Source organism: Argiope bruennichi, chromosome 10 (assembly GCF_947563725.1).
Source record: "Argiope bruennichi chromosome 10, qqArgBrue1.1, whole genome shotgun sequence".
NCBI classification, from domain to species: domain Eukaryota; kingdom Metazoa; phylum Arthropoda; class Arachnida; order Araneae; family Araneidae; genus Argiope; species Argiope bruennichi.
This window is the reverse complement of record NC_079160.1, coordinates 35469255-35488644: the sequence shown is the minus strand read 5'-3', so window position 1 is coordinate 35488644 and position 19390 is coordinate 35469255. Positions and strand designations below refer to the sequence as shown.

General features: G+C 44.0%; 94 non-coding genes across 94 annotated transcripts; all 94 read right to left on the bottom strand.

Moving 5' to 3' along the window:
* Positions 1 to 20: 20 nt before the first annotated feature.
* Trnat-ugu (transfer RNA threonine (anticodon UGU)) lies at positions 21 to 93 on the bottom strand. The gene has a single exon. It is a non-coding gene; the product is annotated as a tRNA-Thr (tRNA).
* An 87-nt stretch (positions 94 to 180) lies between these two features.
* On the bottom strand, positions 181 to 253 carry Trnat-ugu (transfer RNA threonine (anticodon UGU)). Its single transcript has one exon. It is a non-coding gene; the product is annotated as a tRNA-Thr (tRNA).
* An 87-nt stretch (positions 254 to 340) lies between these two features.
* Positions 341 to 413, bottom strand: Trnat-cgu (transfer RNA threonine (anticodon CGU)). The gene has a single exon. It is a non-coding gene; the product is annotated as a tRNA-Thr (tRNA).
* An 88-nt stretch (positions 414 to 501) lies between these two features.
* Positions 502 to 573, bottom strand: Trnat-cgu (transfer RNA threonine (anticodon CGU)). The gene has a single exon. It is a non-coding gene; the product is annotated as a tRNA-Thr (tRNA).
* Positions 574 to 821: 248 nt separating this feature from the next.
* On the bottom strand, positions 822 to 894 carry Trnat-cgu (transfer RNA threonine (anticodon CGU)). Its single transcript has one exon. It is a non-coding gene; the product is annotated as a tRNA-Thr (tRNA).
* Positions 895 to 1303: 409 nt separating this feature from the next.
* Positions 1304 to 1376, bottom strand: Trnat-cgu (transfer RNA threonine (anticodon CGU)). The gene has a single exon. It is a non-coding gene; the product is annotated as a tRNA-Thr (tRNA).
* An 88-nt stretch (positions 1377 to 1464) lies between these two features.
* On the bottom strand, positions 1465 to 1537 carry Trnat-ugu (transfer RNA threonine (anticodon UGU)). Its single transcript has one exon. It is a non-coding gene; the product is annotated as a tRNA-Thr (tRNA).
* Positions 1538 to 1624: 87 nt separating this feature from the next.
* Trnat-ugu (transfer RNA threonine (anticodon UGU)) lies at positions 1625 to 1697 on the bottom strand. Its single transcript has one exon. It is a non-coding gene; the product is annotated as a tRNA-Thr (tRNA).
* Positions 1698 to 1784: 87 nt separating this feature from the next.
* On the bottom strand, positions 1785 to 1857 carry Trnat-ugu (transfer RNA threonine (anticodon UGU)). Its single transcript has one exon. It is a non-coding gene; the product is annotated as a tRNA-Thr (tRNA).
* Positions 1858 to 1944: 87 nt separating this feature from the next.
* Positions 1945 to 2017, bottom strand: Trnat-ugu (transfer RNA threonine (anticodon UGU)). The gene has a single exon. It is a non-coding gene; the product is annotated as a tRNA-Thr (tRNA).
* Positions 2018 to 2104: 87 nt separating this feature from the next.
* Trnat-ugu (transfer RNA threonine (anticodon UGU)) lies at positions 2105 to 2177 on the bottom strand. Its single transcript has one exon. It is a non-coding gene; the product is annotated as a tRNA-Thr (tRNA).
* An 87-nt stretch (positions 2178 to 2264) lies between these two features.
* Trnat-cgu (transfer RNA threonine (anticodon CGU)) lies at positions 2265 to 2337 on the bottom strand. Its single transcript has one exon. It is a non-coding gene; the product is annotated as a tRNA-Thr (tRNA).
* An 88-nt stretch (positions 2338 to 2425) lies between these two features.
* Trnat-cgu (transfer RNA threonine (anticodon CGU)) lies at positions 2426 to 2497 on the bottom strand. The gene has a single exon. It is a non-coding gene; the product is annotated as a tRNA-Thr (tRNA).
* Positions 2498 to 2745: 248 nt separating this feature from the next.
* Trnat-cgu (transfer RNA threonine (anticodon CGU)) lies at positions 2746 to 2818 on the bottom strand. Its single transcript has one exon. It is a non-coding gene; the product is annotated as a tRNA-Thr (tRNA).
* An 88-nt stretch (positions 2819 to 2906) lies between these two features.
* Positions 2907 to 2979, bottom strand: Trnat-cgu (transfer RNA threonine (anticodon CGU)). Its single transcript has one exon. It is a non-coding gene; the product is annotated as a tRNA-Thr (tRNA).
* Positions 2980 to 3067: 88 nt separating this feature from the next.
* Positions 3068 to 3140, bottom strand: Trnat-ugu (transfer RNA threonine (anticodon UGU)). Its single transcript has one exon. It is a non-coding gene; the product is annotated as a tRNA-Thr (tRNA).
* Positions 3141 to 3387: 247 nt separating this feature from the next.
* Positions 3388 to 3460, bottom strand: Trnat-ugu (transfer RNA threonine (anticodon UGU)). The gene has a single exon. It is a non-coding gene; the product is annotated as a tRNA-Thr (tRNA).
* An 87-nt stretch (positions 3461 to 3547) lies between these two features.
* On the bottom strand, positions 3548 to 3620 carry Trnat-ugu (transfer RNA threonine (anticodon UGU)). The gene has a single exon. It is a non-coding gene; the product is annotated as a tRNA-Thr (tRNA).
* A 248-nt stretch (positions 3621 to 3868) lies between these two features.
* On the bottom strand, positions 3869 to 3941 carry Trnat-cgu (transfer RNA threonine (anticodon CGU)). The gene has a single exon. It is a non-coding gene; the product is annotated as a tRNA-Thr (tRNA).
* An 87-nt stretch (positions 3942 to 4028) lies between these two features.
* Trnat-cgu (transfer RNA threonine (anticodon CGU)) lies at positions 4029 to 4101 on the bottom strand. The gene has a single exon. It is a non-coding gene; the product is annotated as a tRNA-Thr (tRNA).
* An 87-nt stretch (positions 4102 to 4188) lies between these two features.
* On the bottom strand, positions 4189 to 4261 carry Trnat-cgu (transfer RNA threonine (anticodon CGU)). The gene has a single exon. It is a non-coding gene; the product is annotated as a tRNA-Thr (tRNA).
* An 88-nt stretch (positions 4262 to 4349) lies between these two features.
* On the bottom strand, positions 4350 to 4422 carry Trnat-cgu (transfer RNA threonine (anticodon CGU)). The gene has a single exon. It is a non-coding gene; the product is annotated as a tRNA-Thr (tRNA).
* Positions 4423 to 4670: 248 nt separating this feature from the next.
* Trnat-cgu (transfer RNA threonine (anticodon CGU)) lies at positions 4671 to 4743 on the bottom strand. The gene has a single exon. It is a non-coding gene; the product is annotated as a tRNA-Thr (tRNA).
* Positions 4744 to 4831: 88 nt separating this feature from the next.
* Positions 4832 to 4904, bottom strand: Trnat-cgu (transfer RNA threonine (anticodon CGU)). Its single transcript has one exon. It is a non-coding gene; the product is annotated as a tRNA-Thr (tRNA).
* An 88-nt stretch (positions 4905 to 4992) lies between these two features.
* Positions 4993 to 5065, bottom strand: Trnat-cgu (transfer RNA threonine (anticodon CGU)). Its single transcript has one exon. It is a non-coding gene; the product is annotated as a tRNA-Thr (tRNA).
* Positions 5066 to 5152: 87 nt separating this feature from the next.
* Positions 5153 to 5226, bottom strand: Trnat-ugu (transfer RNA threonine (anticodon UGU)). Its single transcript has one exon. It is a non-coding gene; the product is annotated as a tRNA-Thr (tRNA).
* An 87-nt stretch (positions 5227 to 5313) lies between these two features.
* Trnat-ugu (transfer RNA threonine (anticodon UGU)) lies at positions 5314 to 5386 on the bottom strand. Its single transcript has one exon. It is a non-coding gene; the product is annotated as a tRNA-Thr (tRNA).
* Positions 5387 to 5473: 87 nt separating this feature from the next.
* On the bottom strand, positions 5474 to 5545 carry Trnat-cgu (transfer RNA threonine (anticodon CGU)). Its single transcript has one exon. It is a non-coding gene; the product is annotated as a tRNA-Thr (tRNA).
* Positions 5546 to 5793: 248 nt separating this feature from the next.
* Trnat-ugu (transfer RNA threonine (anticodon UGU)) lies at positions 5794 to 5866 on the bottom strand. Its single transcript has one exon. It is a non-coding gene; the product is annotated as a tRNA-Thr (tRNA).
* Positions 5867 to 5954: 88 nt separating this feature from the next.
* On the bottom strand, positions 5955 to 6027 carry Trnat-cgu (transfer RNA threonine (anticodon CGU)). Its single transcript has one exon. It is a non-coding gene; the product is annotated as a tRNA-Thr (tRNA).
* Positions 6028 to 6114: 87 nt separating this feature from the next.
* Trnat-cgu (transfer RNA threonine (anticodon CGU)) lies at positions 6115 to 6187 on the bottom strand. The gene has a single exon. It is a non-coding gene; the product is annotated as a tRNA-Thr (tRNA).
* Positions 6188 to 6275: 88 nt separating this feature from the next.
* On the bottom strand, positions 6276 to 6348 carry Trnat-ugu (transfer RNA threonine (anticodon UGU)). Its single transcript has one exon. It is a non-coding gene; the product is annotated as a tRNA-Thr (tRNA).
* Positions 6349 to 6435: 87 nt separating this feature from the next.
* On the bottom strand, positions 6436 to 6508 carry Trnat-ugu (transfer RNA threonine (anticodon UGU)). The gene has a single exon. It is a non-coding gene; the product is annotated as a tRNA-Thr (tRNA).
* An 87-nt stretch (positions 6509 to 6595) lies between these two features.
* Trnat-ugu (transfer RNA threonine (anticodon UGU)) lies at positions 6596 to 6668 on the bottom strand. Its single transcript has one exon. It is a non-coding gene; the product is annotated as a tRNA-Thr (tRNA).
* Positions 6669 to 6755: 87 nt separating this feature from the next.
* On the bottom strand, positions 6756 to 6828 carry Trnat-ugu (transfer RNA threonine (anticodon UGU)). Its single transcript has one exon. It is a non-coding gene; the product is annotated as a tRNA-Thr (tRNA).
* Positions 6829 to 6915: 87 nt separating this feature from the next.
* Trnat-ugu (transfer RNA threonine (anticodon UGU)) lies at positions 6916 to 6988 on the bottom strand. The gene has a single exon. It is a non-coding gene; the product is annotated as a tRNA-Thr (tRNA).
* An 87-nt stretch (positions 6989 to 7075) lies between these two features.
* Positions 7076 to 7148, bottom strand: Trnat-ugu (transfer RNA threonine (anticodon UGU)). The gene has a single exon. It is a non-coding gene; the product is annotated as a tRNA-Thr (tRNA).
* A 408-nt stretch (positions 7149 to 7556) lies between these two features.
* Trnat-cgu (transfer RNA threonine (anticodon CGU)) lies at positions 7557 to 7629 on the bottom strand. Its single transcript has one exon. It is a non-coding gene; the product is annotated as a tRNA-Thr (tRNA).
* An 88-nt stretch (positions 7630 to 7717) lies between these two features.
* On the bottom strand, positions 7718 to 7790 carry Trnat-cgu (transfer RNA threonine (anticodon CGU)). The gene has a single exon. It is a non-coding gene; the product is annotated as a tRNA-Thr (tRNA).
* An 88-nt stretch (positions 7791 to 7878) lies between these two features.
* On the bottom strand, positions 7879 to 7951 carry Trnat-cgu (transfer RNA threonine (anticodon CGU)). Its single transcript has one exon. It is a non-coding gene; the product is annotated as a tRNA-Thr (tRNA).
* An 88-nt stretch (positions 7952 to 8039) lies between these two features.
* On the bottom strand, positions 8040 to 8112 carry Trnat-cgu (transfer RNA threonine (anticodon CGU)). Its single transcript has one exon. It is a non-coding gene; the product is annotated as a tRNA-Thr (tRNA).
* Positions 8113 to 8199: 87 nt separating this feature from the next.
* Positions 8200 to 8273, bottom strand: Trnat-ugu (transfer RNA threonine (anticodon UGU)). The gene has a single exon. It is a non-coding gene; the product is annotated as a tRNA-Thr (tRNA).
* An 87-nt stretch (positions 8274 to 8360) lies between these two features.
* On the bottom strand, positions 8361 to 8433 carry Trnat-ugu (transfer RNA threonine (anticodon UGU)). The gene has a single exon. It is a non-coding gene; the product is annotated as a tRNA-Thr (tRNA).
* Positions 8434 to 8520: 87 nt separating this feature from the next.
* On the bottom strand, positions 8521 to 8592 carry Trnat-cgu (transfer RNA threonine (anticodon CGU)). Its single transcript has one exon. It is a non-coding gene; the product is annotated as a tRNA-Thr (tRNA).
* Positions 8593 to 8840: 248 nt separating this feature from the next.
* Trnat-ugu (transfer RNA threonine (anticodon UGU)) lies at positions 8841 to 8913 on the bottom strand. Its single transcript has one exon. It is a non-coding gene; the product is annotated as a tRNA-Thr (tRNA).
* Positions 8914 to 9001: 88 nt separating this feature from the next.
* Trnat-cgu (transfer RNA threonine (anticodon CGU)) lies at positions 9002 to 9074 on the bottom strand. Its single transcript has one exon. It is a non-coding gene; the product is annotated as a tRNA-Thr (tRNA).
* An 88-nt stretch (positions 9075 to 9162) lies between these two features.
* On the bottom strand, positions 9163 to 9235 carry Trnat-cgu (transfer RNA threonine (anticodon CGU)). The gene has a single exon. It is a non-coding gene; the product is annotated as a tRNA-Thr (tRNA).
* Positions 9236 to 9323: 88 nt separating this feature from the next.
* Positions 9324 to 9396, bottom strand: Trnat-ugu (transfer RNA threonine (anticodon UGU)). Its single transcript has one exon. It is a non-coding gene; the product is annotated as a tRNA-Thr (tRNA).
* An 87-nt stretch (positions 9397 to 9483) lies between these two features.
* Trnat-ugu (transfer RNA threonine (anticodon UGU)) lies at positions 9484 to 9556 on the bottom strand. Its single transcript has one exon. It is a non-coding gene; the product is annotated as a tRNA-Thr (tRNA).
* An 87-nt stretch (positions 9557 to 9643) lies between these two features.
* Positions 9644 to 9716, bottom strand: Trnat-ugu (transfer RNA threonine (anticodon UGU)). The gene has a single exon. It is a non-coding gene; the product is annotated as a tRNA-Thr (tRNA).
* An 87-nt stretch (positions 9717 to 9803) lies between these two features.
* Positions 9804 to 9876, bottom strand: Trnat-ugu (transfer RNA threonine (anticodon UGU)). The gene has a single exon. It is a non-coding gene; the product is annotated as a tRNA-Thr (tRNA).
* Positions 9877 to 9963: 87 nt separating this feature from the next.
* Positions 9964 to 10036, bottom strand: Trnat-ugu (transfer RNA threonine (anticodon UGU)). The gene has a single exon. It is a non-coding gene; the product is annotated as a tRNA-Thr (tRNA).
* An 87-nt stretch (positions 10037 to 10123) lies between these two features.
* Positions 10124 to 10196, bottom strand: Trnat-ugu (transfer RNA threonine (anticodon UGU)). The gene has a single exon. It is a non-coding gene; the product is annotated as a tRNA-Thr (tRNA).
* A 408-nt stretch (positions 10197 to 10604) lies between these two features.
* On the bottom strand, positions 10605 to 10677 carry Trnat-cgu (transfer RNA threonine (anticodon CGU)). The gene has a single exon. It is a non-coding gene; the product is annotated as a tRNA-Thr (tRNA).
* An 88-nt stretch (positions 10678 to 10765) lies between these two features.
* Positions 10766 to 10838, bottom strand: Trnat-cgu (transfer RNA threonine (anticodon CGU)). Its single transcript has one exon. It is a non-coding gene; the product is annotated as a tRNA-Thr (tRNA).
* A 410-nt stretch (positions 10839 to 11248) lies between these two features.
* Positions 11249 to 11321, bottom strand: Trnat-cgu (transfer RNA threonine (anticodon CGU)). Its single transcript has one exon. It is a non-coding gene; the product is annotated as a tRNA-Thr (tRNA).
* Positions 11322 to 11409: 88 nt separating this feature from the next.
* Positions 11410 to 11482, bottom strand: Trnat-cgu (transfer RNA threonine (anticodon CGU)). Its single transcript has one exon. It is a non-coding gene; the product is annotated as a tRNA-Thr (tRNA).
* Positions 11483 to 11566: 84 nt separating this feature from the next.
* Positions 11567 to 11642, bottom strand: Trnat-cgu (transfer RNA threonine (anticodon CGU)). The gene has a single exon. It is a non-coding gene; the product is annotated as a tRNA-Thr (tRNA).
* Positions 11643 to 11730: 88 nt separating this feature from the next.
* On the bottom strand, positions 11731 to 11803 carry Trnat-ugu (transfer RNA threonine (anticodon UGU)). Its single transcript has one exon. It is a non-coding gene; the product is annotated as a tRNA-Thr (tRNA).
* An 87-nt stretch (positions 11804 to 11890) lies between these two features.
* Positions 11891 to 11963, bottom strand: Trnat-ugu (transfer RNA threonine (anticodon UGU)). The gene has a single exon. It is a non-coding gene; the product is annotated as a tRNA-Thr (tRNA).
* An 87-nt stretch (positions 11964 to 12050) lies between these two features.
* Trnat-ugu (transfer RNA threonine (anticodon UGU)) lies at positions 12051 to 12123 on the bottom strand. Its single transcript has one exon. It is a non-coding gene; the product is annotated as a tRNA-Thr (tRNA).
* An 87-nt stretch (positions 12124 to 12210) lies between these two features.
* Positions 12211 to 12283, bottom strand: Trnat-ugu (transfer RNA threonine (anticodon UGU)). Its single transcript has one exon. It is a non-coding gene; the product is annotated as a tRNA-Thr (tRNA).
* An 87-nt stretch (positions 12284 to 12370) lies between these two features.
* Trnat-ugu (transfer RNA threonine (anticodon UGU)) lies at positions 12371 to 12443 on the bottom strand. Its single transcript has one exon. It is a non-coding gene; the product is annotated as a tRNA-Thr (tRNA).
* A 408-nt stretch (positions 12444 to 12851) lies between these two features.
* On the bottom strand, positions 12852 to 12924 carry Trnat-cgu (transfer RNA threonine (anticodon CGU)). Its single transcript has one exon. It is a non-coding gene; the product is annotated as a tRNA-Thr (tRNA).
* Positions 12925 to 13012: 88 nt separating this feature from the next.
* On the bottom strand, positions 13013 to 13085 carry Trnat-cgu (transfer RNA threonine (anticodon CGU)). Its single transcript has one exon. It is a non-coding gene; the product is annotated as a tRNA-Thr (tRNA).
* Positions 13086 to 13495: 410 nt separating this feature from the next.
* Trnat-cgu (transfer RNA threonine (anticodon CGU)) lies at positions 13496 to 13568 on the bottom strand. Its single transcript has one exon. It is a non-coding gene; the product is annotated as a tRNA-Thr (tRNA).
* An 84-nt stretch (positions 13569 to 13652) lies between these two features.
* Positions 13653 to 13728, bottom strand: Trnat-cgu (transfer RNA threonine (anticodon CGU)). Its single transcript has one exon. It is a non-coding gene; the product is annotated as a tRNA-Thr (tRNA).
* Positions 13729 to 13976: 248 nt separating this feature from the next.
* Trnat-cgu (transfer RNA threonine (anticodon CGU)) lies at positions 13977 to 14049 on the bottom strand. The gene has a single exon. It is a non-coding gene; the product is annotated as a tRNA-Thr (tRNA).
* An 88-nt stretch (positions 14050 to 14137) lies between these two features.
* On the bottom strand, positions 14138 to 14210 carry Trnat-cgu (transfer RNA threonine (anticodon CGU)). The gene has a single exon. It is a non-coding gene; the product is annotated as a tRNA-Thr (tRNA).
* Positions 14211 to 14298: 88 nt separating this feature from the next.
* Trnat-cgu (transfer RNA threonine (anticodon CGU)) lies at positions 14299 to 14371 on the bottom strand. The gene has a single exon. It is a non-coding gene; the product is annotated as a tRNA-Thr (tRNA).
* An 88-nt stretch (positions 14372 to 14459) lies between these two features.
* Positions 14460 to 14532, bottom strand: Trnat-cgu (transfer RNA threonine (anticodon CGU)). The gene has a single exon. It is a non-coding gene; the product is annotated as a tRNA-Thr (tRNA).
* An 88-nt stretch (positions 14533 to 14620) lies between these two features.
* Positions 14621 to 14693, bottom strand: Trnat-cgu (transfer RNA threonine (anticodon CGU)). Its single transcript has one exon. It is a non-coding gene; the product is annotated as a tRNA-Thr (tRNA).
* An 84-nt stretch (positions 14694 to 14777) lies between these two features.
* On the bottom strand, positions 14778 to 14853 carry Trnat-cgu (transfer RNA threonine (anticodon CGU)). The gene has a single exon. It is a non-coding gene; the product is annotated as a tRNA-Thr (tRNA).
* A 248-nt stretch (positions 14854 to 15101) lies between these two features.
* Trnat-cgu (transfer RNA threonine (anticodon CGU)) lies at positions 15102 to 15174 on the bottom strand. Its single transcript has one exon. It is a non-coding gene; the product is annotated as a tRNA-Thr (tRNA).
* An 88-nt stretch (positions 15175 to 15262) lies between these two features.
* Positions 15263 to 15335, bottom strand: Trnat-cgu (transfer RNA threonine (anticodon CGU)). The gene has a single exon. It is a non-coding gene; the product is annotated as a tRNA-Thr (tRNA).
* Positions 15336 to 15423: 88 nt separating this feature from the next.
* Trnat-cgu (transfer RNA threonine (anticodon CGU)) lies at positions 15424 to 15496 on the bottom strand. The gene has a single exon. It is a non-coding gene; the product is annotated as a tRNA-Thr (tRNA).
* Positions 15497 to 15584: 88 nt separating this feature from the next.
* Trnat-cgu (transfer RNA threonine (anticodon CGU)) lies at positions 15585 to 15657 on the bottom strand. Its single transcript has one exon. It is a non-coding gene; the product is annotated as a tRNA-Thr (tRNA).
* An 88-nt stretch (positions 15658 to 15745) lies between these two features.
* On the bottom strand, positions 15746 to 15818 carry Trnat-ugu (transfer RNA threonine (anticodon UGU)). Its single transcript has one exon. It is a non-coding gene; the product is annotated as a tRNA-Thr (tRNA).
* An 87-nt stretch (positions 15819 to 15905) lies between these two features.
* Positions 15906 to 15978, bottom strand: Trnat-ugu (transfer RNA threonine (anticodon UGU)). The gene has a single exon. It is a non-coding gene; the product is annotated as a tRNA-Thr (tRNA).
* Positions 15979 to 16065: 87 nt separating this feature from the next.
* Positions 16066 to 16138, bottom strand: Trnat-ugu (transfer RNA threonine (anticodon UGU)). The gene has a single exon. It is a non-coding gene; the product is annotated as a tRNA-Thr (tRNA).
* An 87-nt stretch (positions 16139 to 16225) lies between these two features.
* Positions 16226 to 16298, bottom strand: Trnat-ugu (transfer RNA threonine (anticodon UGU)). Its single transcript has one exon. It is a non-coding gene; the product is annotated as a tRNA-Thr (tRNA).
* An 87-nt stretch (positions 16299 to 16385) lies between these two features.
* Trnat-cgu (transfer RNA threonine (anticodon CGU)) lies at positions 16386 to 16458 on the bottom strand. Its single transcript has one exon. It is a non-coding gene; the product is annotated as a tRNA-Thr (tRNA).
* An 88-nt stretch (positions 16459 to 16546) lies between these two features.
* Trnat-cgu (transfer RNA threonine (anticodon CGU)) lies at positions 16547 to 16618 on the bottom strand. The gene has a single exon. It is a non-coding gene; the product is annotated as a tRNA-Thr (tRNA).
* Positions 16619 to 16866: 248 nt separating this feature from the next.
* Positions 16867 to 16939, bottom strand: Trnat-cgu (transfer RNA threonine (anticodon CGU)). Its single transcript has one exon. It is a non-coding gene; the product is annotated as a tRNA-Thr (tRNA).
* A 409-nt stretch (positions 16940 to 17348) lies between these two features.
* Positions 17349 to 17421, bottom strand: Trnat-cgu (transfer RNA threonine (anticodon CGU)). Its single transcript has one exon. It is a non-coding gene; the product is annotated as a tRNA-Thr (tRNA).
* An 88-nt stretch (positions 17422 to 17509) lies between these two features.
* Trnat-ugu (transfer RNA threonine (anticodon UGU)) lies at positions 17510 to 17582 on the bottom strand. The gene has a single exon. It is a non-coding gene; the product is annotated as a tRNA-Thr (tRNA).
* Positions 17583 to 17829: 247 nt separating this feature from the next.
* Trnat-ugu (transfer RNA threonine (anticodon UGU)) lies at positions 17830 to 17902 on the bottom strand. Its single transcript has one exon. It is a non-coding gene; the product is annotated as a tRNA-Thr (tRNA).
* An 87-nt stretch (positions 17903 to 17989) lies between these two features.
* Trnat-ugu (transfer RNA threonine (anticodon UGU)) lies at positions 17990 to 18062 on the bottom strand. Its single transcript has one exon. It is a non-coding gene; the product is annotated as a tRNA-Thr (tRNA).
* Positions 18063 to 18310: 248 nt separating this feature from the next.
* Trnat-cgu (transfer RNA threonine (anticodon CGU)) lies at positions 18311 to 18383 on the bottom strand. The gene has a single exon. It is a non-coding gene; the product is annotated as a tRNA-Thr (tRNA).
* An 88-nt stretch (positions 18384 to 18471) lies between these two features.
* Trnat-cgu (transfer RNA threonine (anticodon CGU)) lies at positions 18472 to 18544 on the bottom strand. The gene has a single exon. It is a non-coding gene; the product is annotated as a tRNA-Thr (tRNA).
* An 88-nt stretch (positions 18545 to 18632) lies between these two features.
* On the bottom strand, positions 18633 to 18705 carry Trnak-cuu (transfer RNA lysine (anticodon CUU)). Its single transcript has one exon. It is a non-coding gene; the product is annotated as a tRNA-Lys (tRNA).
* Positions 18706 to 18953: 248 nt separating this feature from the next.
* Positions 18954 to 19026, bottom strand: Trnat-cgu (transfer RNA threonine (anticodon CGU)). Its single transcript has one exon. It is a non-coding gene; the product is annotated as a tRNA-Thr (tRNA).
* Positions 19027 to 19114: 88 nt separating this feature from the next.
* On the bottom strand, positions 19115 to 19187 carry Trnat-ugu (transfer RNA threonine (anticodon UGU)). Its single transcript has one exon. It is a non-coding gene; the product is annotated as a tRNA-Thr (tRNA).
* An 87-nt stretch (positions 19188 to 19274) lies between these two features.
* Positions 19275 to 19347, bottom strand: Trnat-cgu (transfer RNA threonine (anticodon CGU)). The gene has a single exon. It is a non-coding gene; the product is annotated as a tRNA-Thr (tRNA).
* Positions 19348 to 19390: the final 43 nt, after the last annotated feature.

Below are 19390 nucleotides of genomic sequence, written 5' to 3'. Positions count from 1 at the left end.
AAAAAAATACGCTATGCTCCAGCCACTAGTGAGGATTGAACTCACGACCCCTTGGTTACAAGACCAGTGCTCTAACCACTGAGCTATAGTGGCTACGTTAGCATTTTCGCCCTGAAGCAAAGATAAACTTTTTACAAATGACATCCACACACGTAAAAGTGAAAAAATACGCTATGCTCTAGCCACTAGTGAGGATTGAACTCACGACCACTGGTTTACAAGACCAGTGCTCTAACCACTGAGCTATAGTGGCTACGTTAGCAGTTTCGCCCTGAAGCAAAGATAAACTTTTTACAAATGACATCCATACACGTAAAAGTGAAAAAATACGCTATGCTGCAGCCACCAGTGAGGATTGAACTCCCGACCCCGGGTTTACGAGACCAGTTCTCTAACCACTGAGCTATGATGGCTACGTTAGCACCTTCACCCCTGAAGCAAAGATAAACTTTTTACAAATGACATCCACACACGTAAAAGTGAAAAAATACGCTATTCTCTAGCCACTAGTGAGGATTGAACTCACGACCCTGGTTTACGAGACCAGTGGTCTAACCACTGAGCTATAGTGGCTACGTTAGCATTTTCGCCCCTGAAGCAAAGATAAACTTTTTACAAATGACATGCACACACGTAAAAGTGAAAAAATACGCTATGCTCTAGCCACCATTGAGGATTGAACTCACGAGCCCTGCTTTACGAGACCAGTGCTCTAACCACTGAGCTATAGTTGCTACTTTAGCACCTTCGCCCTGAAGCAAAGATAAACTTTTTACAAATGACATCCACACACGTAAAAGTGAAAAAATACGCTATGCTCTAGCCACCAGTAAGGATTGAACTCACGACCCCTGGCTTACGAGACCAGCGCTCTACCCATTGAGCTATGATGGCTACGTTAGCACCTTCGCCCCTGAAGCAAAGATAAACTTTTTACAAATGACATGCACACACGTAAAAGTGAAAAAATACACTATGCTCTAGCCACCAGTGAGGATTGAACTAACGAGCCCTGCTTTACGAGACCAGTGCTCTAACCACTAAGCTATAGTGGCTACTTTAGCACCTTCGCCCTGAAGCAAAGATAAACTTTTTACAAATGACATCCACACACGTAAAAGTGAAAAAATACGCTATGCTGTAGCCACCAGTGAGGATTGAACTTACGACCCCTGGTTTACGAGACCAGTGCTCTAACCACGGAGCTGTAGTGGCTACGTTAGCACCTTCACCCCTGAAGCAAAGATAAACTTTTTACAAATGACATCCACACACGTAAAAGTGAAAAAATACGCTATTCTCTAGCCACAATTGAGGATTGAACTCACGACCCCTGGATTACGAGACCAGTGCTCTAACCACTGAGCTATAGTGGCTACGTTAGCACCTTCGCCCCTGAAGCAAAGATAAACTTTTTACAAATGACATCCACACACGTAAAAGTGAAAAAATACGCTATGCTCTAGCCACCATTGAGGATTGAACTCACGACCGCTGGATTACAAGACCAGTGCTCTAACCACTGAGCTATAGTGGTTACGTTACCACCTTCGCCCTGAAGCAAAGATAAACTTTTTACAAATGACATCCACACACGTAAAAGTGAAAAAATACGCTATGCTCTAGCCACCAGTGAGGATTGAACTCACGACCGCTGGATTACAAGACCAGTGCTCTAACCACTGAGCTATAGTGGTTACGTTACCACCTTCGCCCTGAAGCAAATATAAACTTTTTACAAATGACATCCACACACGTAAAAGTGAAAAAATACGCTATGCTCTAGCCACCAGTGAGGATTGAACTCACGACCCCTGGTTTACAAGACCAGTGCTCTAACCACTGAGCTATAGTGGCTACGTTAGCACCTTCGCTCTGAAGCAAAGATAAACTTTTTACAAATGACATCCACACACGTAAATGGGAAAAAATACGCTATGCTCCAGCCACTAGTGAGGATTGAACTCACGACCCCTTGGTTACAAGACCAGTGCTCTAACCACTGAGCTATAGTGGCTACGTTAGCATTTTCGCCCTGAAGCAAAGATAAACTTTTTACAAATGACATCCACACAAGTAAAAGTGAAAAAATACGCTATGCTCTAGCCACTAGTGAGGATTGAACTCACGACCACTGGTTTACAAGACCAGTGCTCTAACCACTGAGCTATAGTGGCTACGTTAGCAGTTTCGCCCTGAAGCAAAGATAAACTTTTTACAAATGACATCCATACACGTAAAAGTGAAAAAATACGCTATGCTGCAGCCACCAGTGAGGATTGAACTCCCGACCCCGGGTTTACGAGACCAGTTCTCTAACCACTGAGCTATGATGGCTACGTTAGCACCTTCACCCCTGAAGCAAAGATAAACTTTTTACAAATGACATCCACACACGTAAAAGTGAAAAAATACGCTATTCTCTAGCCACTAGTGAGGATTGAACTCACGACCCTGGTTTACGAGACCAGTGGTCTAACCACTGAGCTATAGTGGCTACGTTAGCATTTTCGCCCCTGAAGCAAAGATAAACTTTTTACAAATGACATGCACACACGTAAAAGTGAAAAAATACGCTATGCTCTAGCCACCATTGAGGATTGAACTCACGAGCCCTGCTTTACGAGACCAGTGCTCTAACCACTGAGCTATAGTTGCTACTTTAGCACCTTCGCCCTGAAGCAAAGATAAACTTTTTACAAATGACATCCACACACGTAAAAGTGAAAAAATACGCTATGCTCTAGCCACCAGTGAGGATTGAACTCACGACCCCTGGCTTACGAGACCAGCGCTCTACCCATTGAGCTATGATGGCTACGTTAGCACCTTCGCCCCTGAAGCAAAGATAAACTTTTTACAAATGACATGCACACACGTAAAAGTGAAAAAATACACTATGCTCTAGCCACCAGTGAGGATTGAACTCACGACCCCTGGATTACGAGACCAGTGCTCTAACCACTGAGCTATAGTGGCTACGTTAGCACCTTCGCCCCTGAAGCAAAGATAAACTTTTTACAAATGACATCCACACACGTAAAAGTGAAAAAATACGCTATGCTCTAGCCACCATTGAGGATTGAACTCACGACCGCTGGATTACAAGACCAGTGCTCTAACCACTGAGCTATAGTGGTTACGTTACCACCTTCGCCCTGAAGCAAATATAAACTTTTTACAAATGACATCCACACACGTAAAAGTGAAAAAATACGCTATGCTCTAGCCACCATTGAGGATTGAACCCACGACCGCAGGTTTACAAGACCAGTGCTTTAACCACTGAGTTATAGTGGCTACGTTAGCACCTTCGCCCTGAAGCAAAGATAAACTTTTTACAAATGACATCCACACACGTAAAAGTGAAAAAATACGCTATGCTCTAGCCACCAGTGAGGATTGAACTCACGACCCCTGGTTTACAAGACCAGTGCTCTAACCACTGAGCTATAGTGGCTACGTTAGCACCTTCGCCCTGAAGCAAAGATAAATTTTTTACAAATGTCATCCACACACGTAAAAGTGAAAAAATACGCTATGCTCTAGCCACTAGTGAGGATTGAACTCACTACCCCTGGTTTACAAGACCAGTGCTCTAACCACTGAGCTATAGTGGCTACGTTAGCATTTTCACCCCTAAAGCAAAGATAAACTTTTTACAAATGACATGCACACACGTAAAAGTGAAAAAATACGCTATGCTCTAGCCACCACTGAGGATTGAACTCACGAGCCCTGCTTTACGAGACCAGTACTCTAACCACTGAGCTATAGTTGCTACTTTAGCACCTTCGCCCTGAAGCAAAGATAAACTTTTTACAAATGACATCCACACACGTAAAAGTGAAAAAATACGCTATGCTCTAGCCACCAGTGAGGATTGAACTCACGACCCCTGCTTTACGAGACCAGTGCTCTAACCACTGAGCTATAGTGGCTACGTTACCACCTTCGCCCTGAAGCAAAGATAAACTTTTTAAAAATGACATCCACACACGTAAAAGTGAAATTATACGCTATGTTCTAGCCACCAGTGAGGATTGAACTCACGACCCCTGGCTTACGAGATCAGTGCTCTAACCACTGAGCTATAGTGGCTACGTTAGCACCTTCGCCCTGAAGCAAAGATAAACTTTTTACAAATGACATCCACACACGTAAAAGTGAAAAAATACGCTATGCTGTAGCCACCAGTGAGGATTGAACTCACGACCCCTGGTTTACGAGACCAGTTCTCTAACCACTGAGCTATGATGGCCAGGTTAGCACCTTCACCCCTGGAGCAAAGATAAACTTTTTACAATTGACATCCACACACGTAAAAGTGAAATTATACGCTATGTTCTAGCCACCAGTGAGGATTGAACTCACGACCCCAGGTTTACGAGACCAGTGCTCTAACCACTGAGCTATAGTGGCTACGTTAGCACCTTCGCCACTGAAGTAAAGATAAACTTTTTACAAATGACATCCACACACGTAAAAGTGAAAAAATACGCTATGCTCTAGCCACCATTGAGGATTGAACTCACGACCGCTGGTTTACAAGACCGGTGCTCTAACCACTGAGCTATATTGGCTACGTTACCACCTTCGCCCTGAAGCAAAGATAAACTTTTTAAAAATGACATCCACACACGTAAAAGTGAAAAAATACTCTTTGCTCTAGCCACAAGTGAGGATTGAACTCACGACCCCTGGTTTACGAGACCAGTGCTCTAACCACTGAGCTATAGTGGTTACGTTAGCACCTTCGCCCCTGAAGCAAAGATAAACTTTTTACAAATGACATCCACACACGTAAAAGTGAAAAAATACGCTATGCTGTAGCCACCAGTGAGGATTGAACTCCCGACCCCTGGTTTACGAGACCAGTTCTCTAACCACTGAGCTATGATGGCTACGTTAGCGCCTCCACCCCTGAAGCAAAGATAAACTTTTTACAAATGACATCCACACACCGAACAGTGAAAAAATACGCTATGACCTAGCCACCAGTGAGGATTGAACTCACGACCCCTGGTTTACGAGACCAGTGCTCTAACCACTGAGCTATAGTGGCTACGTTATCACCTTCGCCCTGAAGCAAAGATAAACTTTTTACAAATGACATCCACACACGTAAAAGTGAAAAAATACGCTATGCTCTTGCCACCAGTGAGGATTCAACTCACGACCACTGGCTTACAAGACCAGTGCTCTAACCACCTGAGCTATAGTGGCTACGTTTGCCCCTTCGCCCTGAAGCAAAGATAAACTTTTTACAAATGACATCCACACACGTAAAAGTGAAAAAATACGCTATGCTCTAGCCACTAGTGAGGATTGAACTCACGACCCCTGGTTTACAAGACCAGTGATCTAACCACTGATCTATAGTGGCTACGTTAGCATTTTCGCCCTGAAGCAAAGATAAACTTTTTACAAATGACATCCACACACGTAAAAGTGAAAAAATACGCTATTCTCTAGCCACTAGTGAGGATTGAACTCACGACCCTGGTTTACGAGACCAGTGCTCTAACCACTGAGCTATAGTGGCTACGTTAGCATTTTCGCCCTGAAGCAAAGATAAACTTTTTACAAATGACATCCACACACGTAAAAGTGAAAACATACTCTATGCTCTAGCCACCAGTGTGGATTGAACTCACGACCCCTGGTTTACGAGAACAGTGCTCTAACCACTCAGCTATGATGGCTACGTTAGCACCTTCGCCCCTGAAGCAAAGATAAACTTTTTACAAATGACATCCACACACGTAAAAGTGAAAAAATACGCTATGCTCTAGCCACCAGTGAGGATTGAACTCACGACCCCTGGTTTACAAGACCAGTGCTCTAACCACTGAGCTATGATGGCTACGTTAGCACCTTCGCCCCTGAAGCAAAGATAAACTTTTTACAAATGACATCCACACACGTAAAAGTGAAAAAATACGCTATGCTGCAGCCACCAGTGAGGATTGAACTCACGACCCCTGGTTTACGAGACCAGGTCTCTAACCACTGAGCTATGATGGCTACGTTAGCACCTTCACCCCTGAAGCAAAGATTAACTTTTTACAAATGACATCCACACACGTAAAATTAAAAAATACGCTATGCTCTAGCCACCAGTGAGGATTGAACTCACGACCCCTGGTTTACGAGACCAGTGCTCTAACCACTGAGCTATAGTGGCTACGTTAGCACCTTCGCCCCTGAAGCAAAGATAAACTTTTTACAAATGACATCCACACACGTAAAAGTGAAAAAATACGCTATGCTCTAGCCACCATTGAGGATTGAACCCACGACCGCTGGTTTACAAGACCAGTGCTCTAACCACTGAGTTATAGTGGCTACGTTAGCACCTTCGCCCTGAATCAAAGATAAACTTTTTACAAATGACATCCACACACTTAAAAGTGAAAAAATACGCTATGCTCTAGCCACCAGTGAGGATTGAACTCACGACCCCTTTTTTACAAGACCAGTGCTCTAACCACTGAGCTATAGTGGCTACGTTAGCACCTTCGCCCTGAAGCAAAGATAAACTTTTTACAAATGACATCCACACACGTAAATGGGAAAAAATACGCTATGCTCTAGCCACTAGTGAGGATTGAACTCACAACCCCTGGTTTACAAGACCAGTGCTCTAACCACTGAGCTATAGTGGCTACGTTAGCACCTTCGCCCTGAAGCAAAGATAAACTTTTTACAAATGACATCCACACACGTAAATGGGAAAAAATACGCTATGCTCTAGCCACTAGTGAGGATTGAACTCACGACCTCTGGTTTACAAGACCAGTGCTCTAACCACTGAGCTATAGTGGCTACGTTAGCACCTTCGCCCTGAAGCAAAGATAAACTTTTTACAAATGACATCCACACACGTAAATGGGAAAAAATACGCTATGCTCTAGCCACTAGTGAGGATTGAACTCACAACCCCTGGTTTACAAGACCAGTGCTCTAACCACTGAGCTATAGTGGCTACGTTAGCATTTTCGCCCTGAAGCAAAGATAAACGTTTTACAAATGACATCCACACACGTAAAAGTGAAAAAATACGCTATGCTCTAGCCACTAGTGAGGATTGAACTCACGACCCCTGGTTTACAAGACCAGTGCTCTAACCACTGAGGTATAGTGGCTACGTTAGCAGTTTCGCCCTGAAGCAAAGATAAACTTTTTACAAATGACATCCATACACGTAAAAGTGAAAAAATACGCTATGCTGCATCCACCAGTGAGGATTGAACTCCCGACCCCGGGTTTACGAGACCAGTTCTCTAACCACTGAGCTATGATGGCTACGTTAGCACCTTCACCCCTGAAGCAAAGATAAACTTTTTACAAATGACATCCACACACGTAAAATTGAAAAAATACGCTATTCTCTAGCCACTAGCGAGGATTGAACTCACGAGCCCTGCTTTACGAGACCAGTGCTCTAACCACTGAGCTATTGTGGCTACTTTAGCACCTTCGCCCTGAAGCAAAGATAAACGTTTTACAAATGACATCCACACACGTAAAAGTGAAAAAATACGCTATGCTGTAGCCACCAGTGAGGATTTAACTCACGACCCCTGGTTTACGAGACGAGTTCTCTAACCACTGAGCTATGATGGCTACGTTAGCACCTTCGCCCCTGAAGCAAAGATAAACTTTTTACAAATGACATCCACACACGTAAAAGTGAAAAAATACGCTATACTCTAGCCACCAGTGAGGATTGAACTCACGACCCCTGGTTTACGAGACCAGTGCTCTAACCACGGAGCTATAGTGGTTACGTTAGCACCTTCGCCCCTGAAGCAAAGATAAACTTTTTACAAATGACATCCACACACGTAAAAGTGAAAAAATACGCTATGCTGTAGCCACCAGTGAGGATTGAACTCCCGACCCCTGGTTTACGAGACCAGTTCTCTAACCACTGAGCTATGATGGCTACGTTAGCGCCTCCACCCCTGAAGCAAAGATAAACTTTTTACAAATGACATCCACACACCGAACAGTGAAAAAATACGCTATGACCTAGCCACCAGTGAGGATTGAACTCACGACCCCTGGTTTACGAGACCAGTGCTCTAACCACTGAGCTATAGTGGCTACGTTATCACCTTCGCCCTGAAGCAAAGATAAACTTTTTACAAATGACATCCACACACGTAAAAGTGAAAAAATACGCTATGCTCTTGCCACCAGTGAGGATTCAACTCACGACCACTGGCTTACAAGACCAGTGCTCTAACCACCTGAGCTATAGTGGCTACGTTTGCCCCTTCGCCCTGAAGCAAAGATAAACTTTTTACAAATGACATCCACACACGTAAAAGTGAAAAAATACGCTATGCTCTAGCCACTAGTGAGGATTGAACTCACGACCCCTGGTTTACAAGACCAGTGATCTAACCACTGATCTATAGTGGCTACGTTAGCATTTTCGCCCTGAAGCAAAGATAAACTTTTTACAAATGACATCCACACACGTAAAAGTGAAAAAATACGCTATTCTCTAGCCACTAGTGAGGATTGAACTCACGACCCTGGTTTACGAGACCAGTGCTCTAACCACTGAGCTATAGTGGCTACGTTAGCATTTTCGCCCTGAAGCAAAGATAAACTTTTTACAAATGACATCCACACACGTAAAAGTGAAAACATACTCTATGCTCTAGCCACCAGTGTGGATTGAACTCACGACCCCTGGTTTACGAGAACAGTGCTCTAACCACTCAGCTATGATGGCTACGTTAGCACCTTCGCCCCTGAAGCAAAGATAAACATTTTACAAATGACATCCACACACGTAAAAGTGAAAAAATACGCTATGCTCTAGCCACCAGTGAGGATTGAACTCACGACCCCTGGTTTACAAGACCAGTGCTCTAACCACTGAGCTATGATGGCTACGTTAGCACCTTCGCCCCTGAAGCAAAGATAAACTTTTTACAAATGACATCCACACACGTAAAAGTGAAAAAATACGCTATGCTGCAGCCACCAGTGAGGATTGAACTCACGACCCCTGGTTTACGAGACCAGGTCTCTAACCACTGAGCTATGATGGCTACGTTAGCACCTTCACCCCTGAAGCAAAGATAAACTTTTTACAAATGACATCCACACACGTAAAAGTGAAAAAATACGCTATGCTCTAGCCACCAGTGAGGATTGAACTCACGACCCCTGGTTTACGAGACCAGTGCTCTAACCACTGAGCTATAGTGGCTACGTTAGCACCTTCGCCCCTGAAGCAAAGATAAACTTTTTACAAATGACATCCACACACGTAAAAGTGAAAAAATACGCTATGCTCTAGCCACCATTGAGGATTGAACCCACGACCGCTGGTTTACAAGACCAGTGCTCTAACCACTGAGTTATAGTGGCTACGTTAGCACCTTCGCCCTGAATCAAAGATAAACTTTTTACAAATGACATCCACACACTTAAAAGTGAAAAAATACGCTATGCTCTAGCCACCAGTGAGGATTGAACTCACGACCCCTGGTTTACAAGACCAGTGCTCTAACCACTGAGCTATAGTGGCTACGTTAGCACCTTCGCCCTGAAGCAAAGATAAACTTTTTACAAATGACATCCACACACGTAAATGGGAAAAAATACGCTATGCTCTAGCCACTAGTGAGGATTGAACTCACAACCCCTGGTTTACAAGACCAGTGCTCTAACCACTGAGCTATAGTGGCTACGTTAGCACCTTCGCCCTGAAGCAAAGATAAACTTTTTACAAATGACATCCACACACGTAAATGGGAAAAAATACGCTATGCTCTAGCCACTAGTGAGGATTGAACTCACGACCCCTGGTTTACAAGACCAGTGCTCTAACCACTGAGCTATAGTGGCTACGTTAGCACCTTCGCCCTGAAGCAAAGATAAACTTTTTACAAATGACATCCACACACGTAAATGGGAAAAAATACGCTATGCTCTAGCCACTAGTGAGGATTGAACTCACAACCCCTGGTTTACAAGACCAGTGCTCTAACCACTGAGCTATAGTGGCTACGTTAGCATTTTCGCCCTGAAGCAAAGATAAACGTTTTACAAATGACATCCACACACGTAAAAGTGAAAAAATACGCTATGCTCTAGCCACTAGTGAGGATTGAACTCACGACCCCTGGTTTACAAGACCAGTGCTCTAACCACTGAGGTATAGTGGCTACGTTAGCAGTTTCGCCCTGAAGCAAAGATAAACTTTTTACAAATGACATCCATACACGTAAAAGTGAAAAAATACGCTATGCTGCATCCACCAGTGAGGATTGAACTCCCGACCCCGGGTTTACGAGACCAGTTCTCTAACCACTGAGCTATGATGGCTACGTTAGCACCTTCACCCCTGAAGCAAAGATAAACTTTTTACAAATGACATCCACACACGTAAAATTGAAAAAATACGCTATTCTCTAGCCACTAGCGAGGATTGAACTCACGAGCCCTGCTTTACGAGACCAGTGCTCTAACCACTGAGCTATTGTGGCTACTTTAGCACCTTCGCCCTGAAGCAAAGATAAACGTTTTACAAATGACATCCACACACGTAAAAGTGAAAAAATACGCTATGCTGTAGCCACCAGTGAGGATTTAACTCACGACCCCTGGTTTACGAGACGAGTTCTCTAACCACTGAGCTATGATGGCTACGTTAGCACCTTCGCCCCTGAAGCAAAGATAAACTTTTTACAAATGACATCCACACACGTAAAAGTGAAAAAATACGCTATACTCTAGCCACCAGTGAGGATTGAACTCACGACCCCTGGTTTACGAGACCAGTGCTCTAACCACGGAGCTATAGTGGCTACGTTAGCACCTTCGCCCCTGAAGCAAAGATAAACTTTTTACAAATGACATCCACACACGTAAAAGTGAAAACATACGCTATGCTCTAGCCACCAGTGTGGAATGAACTCACGACCCCTGGTTTACGAGACCAGTTCTCTAACCACTGAGCTATGATGGCTACGTTAGCACCTTCACCCCTGAAGCAAAGATAAACTTTTTACAAATGACATCCACACACGTAAAAGTGAAAAAATACGCTATGCTGCAGCCACCAGTGAGGATTGAACTCCCGACCACGGGTTTACGAGACCAGTTCTCTAACCACTGAGCTATGATTGCTACGTTAGCACCTTCACCCCTGAAGCAAAGATAAACTTTTTACAAATGACATCCACACACGTAAAAGTGAAAAAATACGCTATGCTCTAGCCACCAGTGAGGATTGAACTCACGACCCCTGGTTTACGACACCAGTGCTCTAACCACTGAGCTATGATGGCTACGTTAGCACCTTCGCCCCTGAAGCAAAGATAAACTTTTTACAAATGACATGCACACACGTAAAAGTGAAAAAATACGCTATGCTCTAGCCACCAGTGAGGATTGAACTCACGAGCCCTGCTTTACGAGACCAGTGCTCTAACCACTGAGCTATAGTGGCTACTTTAGCACCTTCGCCCTGAAGCAAAGATAAACTTTTTACAAATGACATCCACACACGTAAAAGTGAAAAAATACGCTATGCTGTATCCACCAGTGAGGATTTAACTCACGACCCCTGGTTTACGAGACCAGTTCTCTAACCACTGAGCTATGATGGCTACGTTAGCACCTTCGCCCCTGAAGCAAAGATAAACTTTTTACAAATGACATGCACACACGTAAAAGTGAAAAAATACGCTATGCTCTAGCCACCAGTGAGGATTGAACTCACGACCCCTGGTTTACAAGACCAGTGCTCTAACCACTGAGCTATAGTGGCTACGTTAGCACCTTCGCCCTGAAGCAAAGATAAACTTTTTACAAATGACATCCACACACGTAAATGGGAAAAAATACGCTATGCTCTAGCCACTAGTGAGGATTGAACTCACAACCCCTGGTTTACAAGACCAGTGCTCTAACCACTGAGCTATAGTGGCTACGTTAGCACATTCGCCCTGAAGCAAAGATAAACTTTTTACAAATGACATCCACACACGTAAATGGGAAAAAATACGCTATGCTCTAGCCACTAGTGAGGATTGAACTCACGACCCCTGGTTTACAAGACCAGTGCTCTAACCACTGAGCTATAGTGGCTACGTTAGCACCTTCGCCCTGAAGCAAAGATAAACTTTTTACAAATGACATCCACACACGTAAATGGGAAAAAATACGCTATGCTCTAGCCACTAGTGAGGATTGAACTCACAACCCCTGGTTTACAAGACCAGTGCTCTAACCACTGAGCTATAGTGGCTACGTTAGCATTTTCGCCCTGAAGCAAAGATAAACGTTTTACAAATGACATCCACACACGTAAAAGTGAAAAAATACGCTATGCTCTAGCCACTAGTGAGGATTGAACTCACGACCCCTGGTTTACAAGACCAGTGCTCTAACCACTGAGGTATAGTGGCTACGTTAGCAGTTTCGCCCTGAAGCAAAGATAAACTTTTTACAAATGACATCCATACACGTAAAAGTGAAAAAATACGCTATGCTGCATCCACCAGTGAGGATTGAACTCCCGACCCCGGGTTTACGAGACCAGTTCTCTAACCACTGAGCTATGATGGCTACGTTAGCACCTTCACCCCTGAAGCAAAGATAAACTTTTTACAAATGACATCCACACACGTAAAATTGAAAAAATACGCTATTCTCTAGCCACTAGCGAGGATTGAACTCACGAGCCCTGCTTTACGAGACCAGTGCTCTAACCACTGAGCTATTGTGGCTACTTTAGCACCTTCGCCCTGAAGCAAAGATAAACGTTTTACAAATGACATCCACACACGTAAAAGTGAAAAAATACGCTATGCTGTAGCCACCAGTGAGGATTTAACTCACGACCCCTGGTTTACGAGACGAGTTCTCTAACCACTGAGCTATGATGGCTACGTTAGCACCTTCGCCCCTGAAGCAAAGATAAACTTTTTACAAATGACATCCACACACGTAAAAGTGAAAAAATACGCTATACTCTAGCCACCAGTGAGGATTGAACTCACGACCCCTGGTTTACGAGACCAGTGCTCTAACCACGGAGCTATAGTGGCTACGTTAGCACCTTCGCCCCTGAAGCAAAGATAAACTTTTTACAAATGACATCCACACACGTAAAAGTGAAAACATACGCTATGCTCTAGCCACCAGTGTGGAATGAACTCACGACCCCTGGTTTACGAGACCAGTTCTCTAACCACTGAGCTATGATGGCTACGTTAGCACCTTCACCCCTGAAGCAAAGATAAACTTTTTACAAATGACATCCACACACGTAAAAGTGAAAAAATACGCTATGCTGCAGCCACCAGTGAGGATTGAACTCCCGACCACGGGTTTACGAGACCAGTTCTCTAACCACTGAGCTATGATTGCTACGTTAGCACCTTCACCCCTGAAGCAAAGATAAACTTTTTACAAATGACATGCACACACGTAAAAGTGAAAAAATACGCTATGCTCTAGCCACCAGTGAGGATTGAACTCACGAGCCCTGCTTTACGAGACCAGTGCTCTAACCACTGAGCTATAGTGGCTACTTTAGCACCTTCGCCCTGAAGCAAAGATAAACTTTTTACAAATGACATCCACACACGTAAAAGTGAAAAAATACGCTATGCTGTATCCACCAGTGAGGATTTAACTCACGACCCCTGGTTTACGAGACCAGTTCTCTAACCACTGAGCTATGATGGCTACGTTAGCACCTTCGCCCCTGAAGCAAAGATAAACTTTTTACAAATGACATGCACACACGTAAAAGTGAAAAAATACGCTATGCTCTATCCACCAGTGAGGATTGAACTCACGAGCCCTGCTTTACGAGACAAGTGCTCTAACCACTGAGCTATTGTGGCTACTTTAGCACCTTCGCCCTGAAGCAAAGATAAACGTTTTACAAATGACATCCACACACGTAAAAGTGAAAAAATACGCTATGCTGTAGCCACCAGTGAGGATTTAACTCACGACCCCTGGTTTACGAGACGAGTACTCTAACCACTGAGCTATGATGGCTACGTTAGCACCTTCGCCCCTGAAGCAAAGATAAACTTTTTACAAATGACATCCACACACGTAAAAGTGAAAAAATACGCGATACTCTAGCCACCAGTGAGGATTGAACTCACGACCCCTGGATTACGAGACCAGTGCTCTAAAAACGGAGCTATAGTGGCTACGTTAGCACCTTCGCCCCTGAAGCAAAGATAAACTTTTTACAAATGTCATCCACACACGTAAAAGTGAAAACATACGCTATGCTCTAGCCACCAGTGTGGATTGAACTCACGACCCCTGGTTTACGAGAACAGTGCTCTAACCACTGAGCTATGATGGCTACGTTAGCAAATTCGCCCCTGAAGCAAAGATAAACTTTTTACAAATGACATCCACACACGTAAAAGTGAAAAAATACGCTATGCTGCAGCCACCAGTGAGGATTGAACTCACGACCCCTGGTTTACGAGACCAGTGCTCTAACCACTGAGCTATAGTGGCTACGTTAGCACCTTCGCCCCTGAAGCAAAGATAAACTTTTTACAAATGACATGCACACACGTAAAAGTGAAAAAATACGCTATGCTCTAGCCACCAGTGAGGATTGAACTCACGAGCCCTGCTTTACGAGACCAGTGCTCTAACCACTGAGCTATAGTGGCTACTTTAGCACCTTCGCCCTGAAGCAAAGATAAACTTTTTACAAATGACATCCACACACGTAAAAGTGAAAAAATACGCTATGCTGTATCCACCAGTGAGGATTTAACTCACGACCCCTGGTTTACGAGACCAGTTCTCTAACCACTGAGCTATGATGGCTACGTTAGCACCTTCGCCCCTGAAGCAAAGATAAACTTTTTACAAATGACATGCACACACGTAAAAGTGAAAAAATACGCTATGCTCTATCCACCAGTGAGGATTGAACTCACGAGCCCTGCTTTACGAGACAAGTGCTCTAACCACTGAGCTATTGTGGCTACTTTAGCACCTTCGCCCTGAAGCAAAGATAAACGTTTTACAAATGACATCCACACACGTAAAAGTGAAAAAATACGCTATGCTGTAGCCACCAGTGAGGATTTAACTCACGACCCCTGGTTTACGAGACGAGTACTCTAACCACTGAGCTATGATGGCTACGTTAGCACCTTCGCCCCTGAAGCAAAGATAAACTTTTTACAAATGACATCCACACACGTAAAAGTGAAAAAATACGCGATACTCTAGCCACCAGTGAGGATTGAACTCACGACCCCTGGATTACGAGACCAGTGCTCTAAAAACGGAGCTATAGTGGCTACGTTAGCACCTTCGCCCCTGAAGCAAAGATAAACTTTTTACAAATGTCATCCACACACGTAAAAGTGAAAACATACGCTATGCTCTAGCCACCAGTGTGGATTGAACTCACGACCCCTGGTTTACGAGAACAGTGCTCTAACCACTGAGCTATGATGGCTACGTTAGCAAATTCGCCCCTGAAGCAAAGATAAACTTTTTACAAATGACATCCACACACGTAAAAGTGAAAAAATACGCTATGCTGCAGCCACCAGTGAGGATTGAACTCACGACCCCTGGTTTACGAGACCAGTGCTCTAACCACTGAGCTATAGTGGCTACGTTAGCACCTTCGCCCCTGAAGCAAAGATAAACTTTTTACAAATGACATCCACACACGTAAAAGTGAAAAAATACGCTATGCTCTAGCCACCATTGAGGATTGAACCCACGACCGCTGGTTTACAAGACCAGTGCTCTAACCACTGAGTTATAGTGGCTACGTTAGCACCTTCGCCCTGAAGCAAAGATAAACTTTTTACAAATGACATCCACACACGTAAAAGTGAAAAAATACGCTATGCTCTAGCCACCAGTGAGGATTGAACTCACGACCCCTGGTTTACAAGACCAGTGCTCTAACCACTGAGCTATAGTGGCTACGTTAGCACCTTCGCTCTGAAGCAAAGATAAACTTTTTACAAATGACATCCACACACGTAAATGGGAAAAAATACGCTATGCTCCAGCCACTAGTGAGGATTGAACTCACGACCCCTTGGTTACAAGACCAGTGCACTAACCACTGAGCTATAGTGGCTACGTTAGCATTTTCGCCCTGAAGCAAAGATAAACTTTTTACAAATGACATCCACACACGTAAAAGTGAAAAAATACGCTATGCTCTAGCCACTAGTGAGGATTGAACTCACGACCACTGGTTTACAAGACCAGTGCTCTAACCACTGAGCTATAGTGGCTACGTTAGCAGTTTCGCCCTGAAGCAAAGATAAACTTTTTACAAATGACATCCATACACGTAAAAGTGAAAAAATACGCTATGCTGCAGCCACCAGTGAGGATTGAACTCCCGACCCCGGGTTTACGAGACCAGTTCTCTAACCACTGAGCTATGATGGCTACGTTAGCACCTTCACCCCTGAAGCAAAGATAAACTTTTTACAAATGACATCCACACACGTAAAAGTGAAAAAATACGCTATTCTCTAGCCACTAGTGAGGATTGAACTCACGACCCTGGTTTACGAGACCAGTGGTCTAACCACTGAGCTATAGTGGCTACGTTAGCATTTTCGCCCCTGAAGCAAAGATAAACTTTTTACAAATGACATGCACACACGTAAAAGTGAAAAAATACGCTATGCTCTAGCCACCATTGAGGATTGAACTCACGAGCCCTGCTTTACGAGACCAGTGCTCTAACCACTGAGCTATAGTTGCTACTTTAGCACCTTCGCCCTGAAGCAAAGATAAACTTTTTACAAATGACATCCACACACGTAAAAGTGAAAAAATACGCTATGCTCTAGCCACCAGTGAGGATTGAACTCACGACCCCTGGCTTACGAGACCAGCGCTCTACCCATTGAGCTATGATGGCTACGTTAGCACCTTCGCCCCTGAAGCAAAGATAAACTTTTTACAAATGACATGCACACACGTAAAAGTGAAAAAATACACTATGCTCTAGCCACCAGTGAGGATTGAACTAACGAGCCCTGCTTTACGAGACCAGTGCTCTAACCACTGAGCTATAGTGGCTACTTTAGCACCTTCGCCCTGAAGCAAAGATAAACTTTTTACAAATGACATCCACACACGTAAAAGTGAAAAAATACGCTATGCTGTAGCCACCAGTGAGGATTGAACTTACGACCCCTGGTTTACGAGACCAGTGCTCTAACCACGGAGCTGTAGTGGCTACGTTAGCACCTTCACCCCTGAAGCAAAGATAAACTTTTTACAAATGACATCCACACACGTAAAAGTGAAAAAATACGCTATTCTCTAGCCACAATTGAGGATTGAACTCACGACCCCTGGATTACGAGACCAGTGCTCTAACCACTGAGCTATAGTGGCTACGTTAGCACCTTCGCCCCTGAAGCAAAGATAAACTTTTTACAAATGACATCCACACACGTAAAAGTGAAAAAATACGCTATGCTCTAGCCACCATTGAGGATTGAACTCACGACCGCTGGATTACAAGACCAGTGCTCTAACCACTGAGCTATAGTGGTTACGTTACCACCTTCGCCCTGAAGCAAATATAAACTTTTTACAAATGACATCCACACACGTAAAAGTGAAAAAATACGCTATGCTCTAGCCACCATTGAGGATTGAACCCACGACCGCAGGTTTACAAGACCAGTGCTTTAACCACTGAGTTATAGTGGCTACGTTAGCACCTTCGCCCTGAAGCAAAGATAAACTTTTTACAAATGACATCCACACACGTAAAAGTGAAAAAATACGCTATGCTCTAGCCACCAGTGAGGATTGAACTCACGACCCCTGGCTTACAAGACCAGTGCTCTAACCACTGAGCTATAGTGGCTACGTTAGCACCTTCGCCCTGAAGCAAAGATAAATTTTTTACAAATGACATCCACACACGTAAAAGTGAAAAAATACGCTATGCTCTAGCCACTAGTGAGGATTGAACTCACTACCCCTGGTTTACAAGACCAGTGCTCTAACCACTGAGCTATAGTGGCTACGTTAGCATTTTCACCCCTAAAGCAAAGATAAACTTTTTACAAATGACATGCACACACGTAAAAGTGAAAAAATACGCTATGCTCTAGCCACCACTGAGGATTGAACTCACGAGCCCTGCTTTACGAGACCAGTGCTCTAACCACTGAGCTATAGTTGCTACTTTAGCACCTTCGCCCTGAAGCAAAGATAAACTTTTTACAAATGACATCCACACACGTAAAAGTGAAAAAATACGCTATGCTCTAGCCACCAGTGAGGATTGAACTCACGACCCCTGGCTTACGAGACCAGTGCTCTACCCATTGAGCTATGATGGCTACGTTAGCACCTTCGCCCCTGAAGCAAAGATAAAATTTTTACAAATGACATGCACACACGTAAAAGTGAAAAAATACACTATGCTCTAGCCACCAGTGAGGATTGAACTCGCGAGCCCTGCTTTACGAGACCAGTGCTCTAACCACTGAGCTATAGTGGCTACGTTAGCACCTTCGCCCCTGAAGCAAAGATAAACTTTTTACAAATGACATGCACACACGTAAAAGTGAAAAAATACACTATGCTCTAGCCACCAGTGAGGATTGAACTCGCGAGCCCTGCTTTAAGAGACCAGTGCTCTAACCACTGAGCTATAGTGGCTACTTTAGCACCTTCGCCCTGAAGCAAAGATAAACTTTTTACAAATGACATCCACACACGTAAAAGTGAAAAAATACGCTATGCTGTAGCCACCAGTGAGGATTGAACTTACGACCCCTGGTTTACAAGACCAGTGCTCTAACCACGGAGCTGTAGTGGCTACGTTAGCACCTTCACCCCTGAAGCAAAGATAAACTTTTTACAAATGACATCCACACACGTAAAATTGAAAAAATACGCTATTCTCTAGCCACAATTGAGGATTGAACTCACGACCCCTGGATTACGAGACCAGTGCTCTAACCACTGAGCTATAGTGGCTACGTTAGCACCTTCGCCCCTGAAGCAAAGATAAACTTTTTACAAATGACATCCACACACGTAAAAGTGAAAAAATACGCTATGCTCTAGCCACCATTGAGGATTGAACTCACGACCGCTGGATTACAAGACCAGTGCTCTAACCACTGAGCTATAGTGGTTATGTTACCACCTTCGCCCTGAAGCAAATATAAACTTTTTACAAATGACATCCACACACGTAAAAGTGAGAAAATACGCTATGCTGTAGCCACCAGTGAGGATTGAACTCACGACCCCTGGTTTACGAGACCAGAGCTCTAACCACTGAGCTATATTGGCTACGTTAGCACCTTCTAACCTGAAGCAAAGATAAACTTTTTAC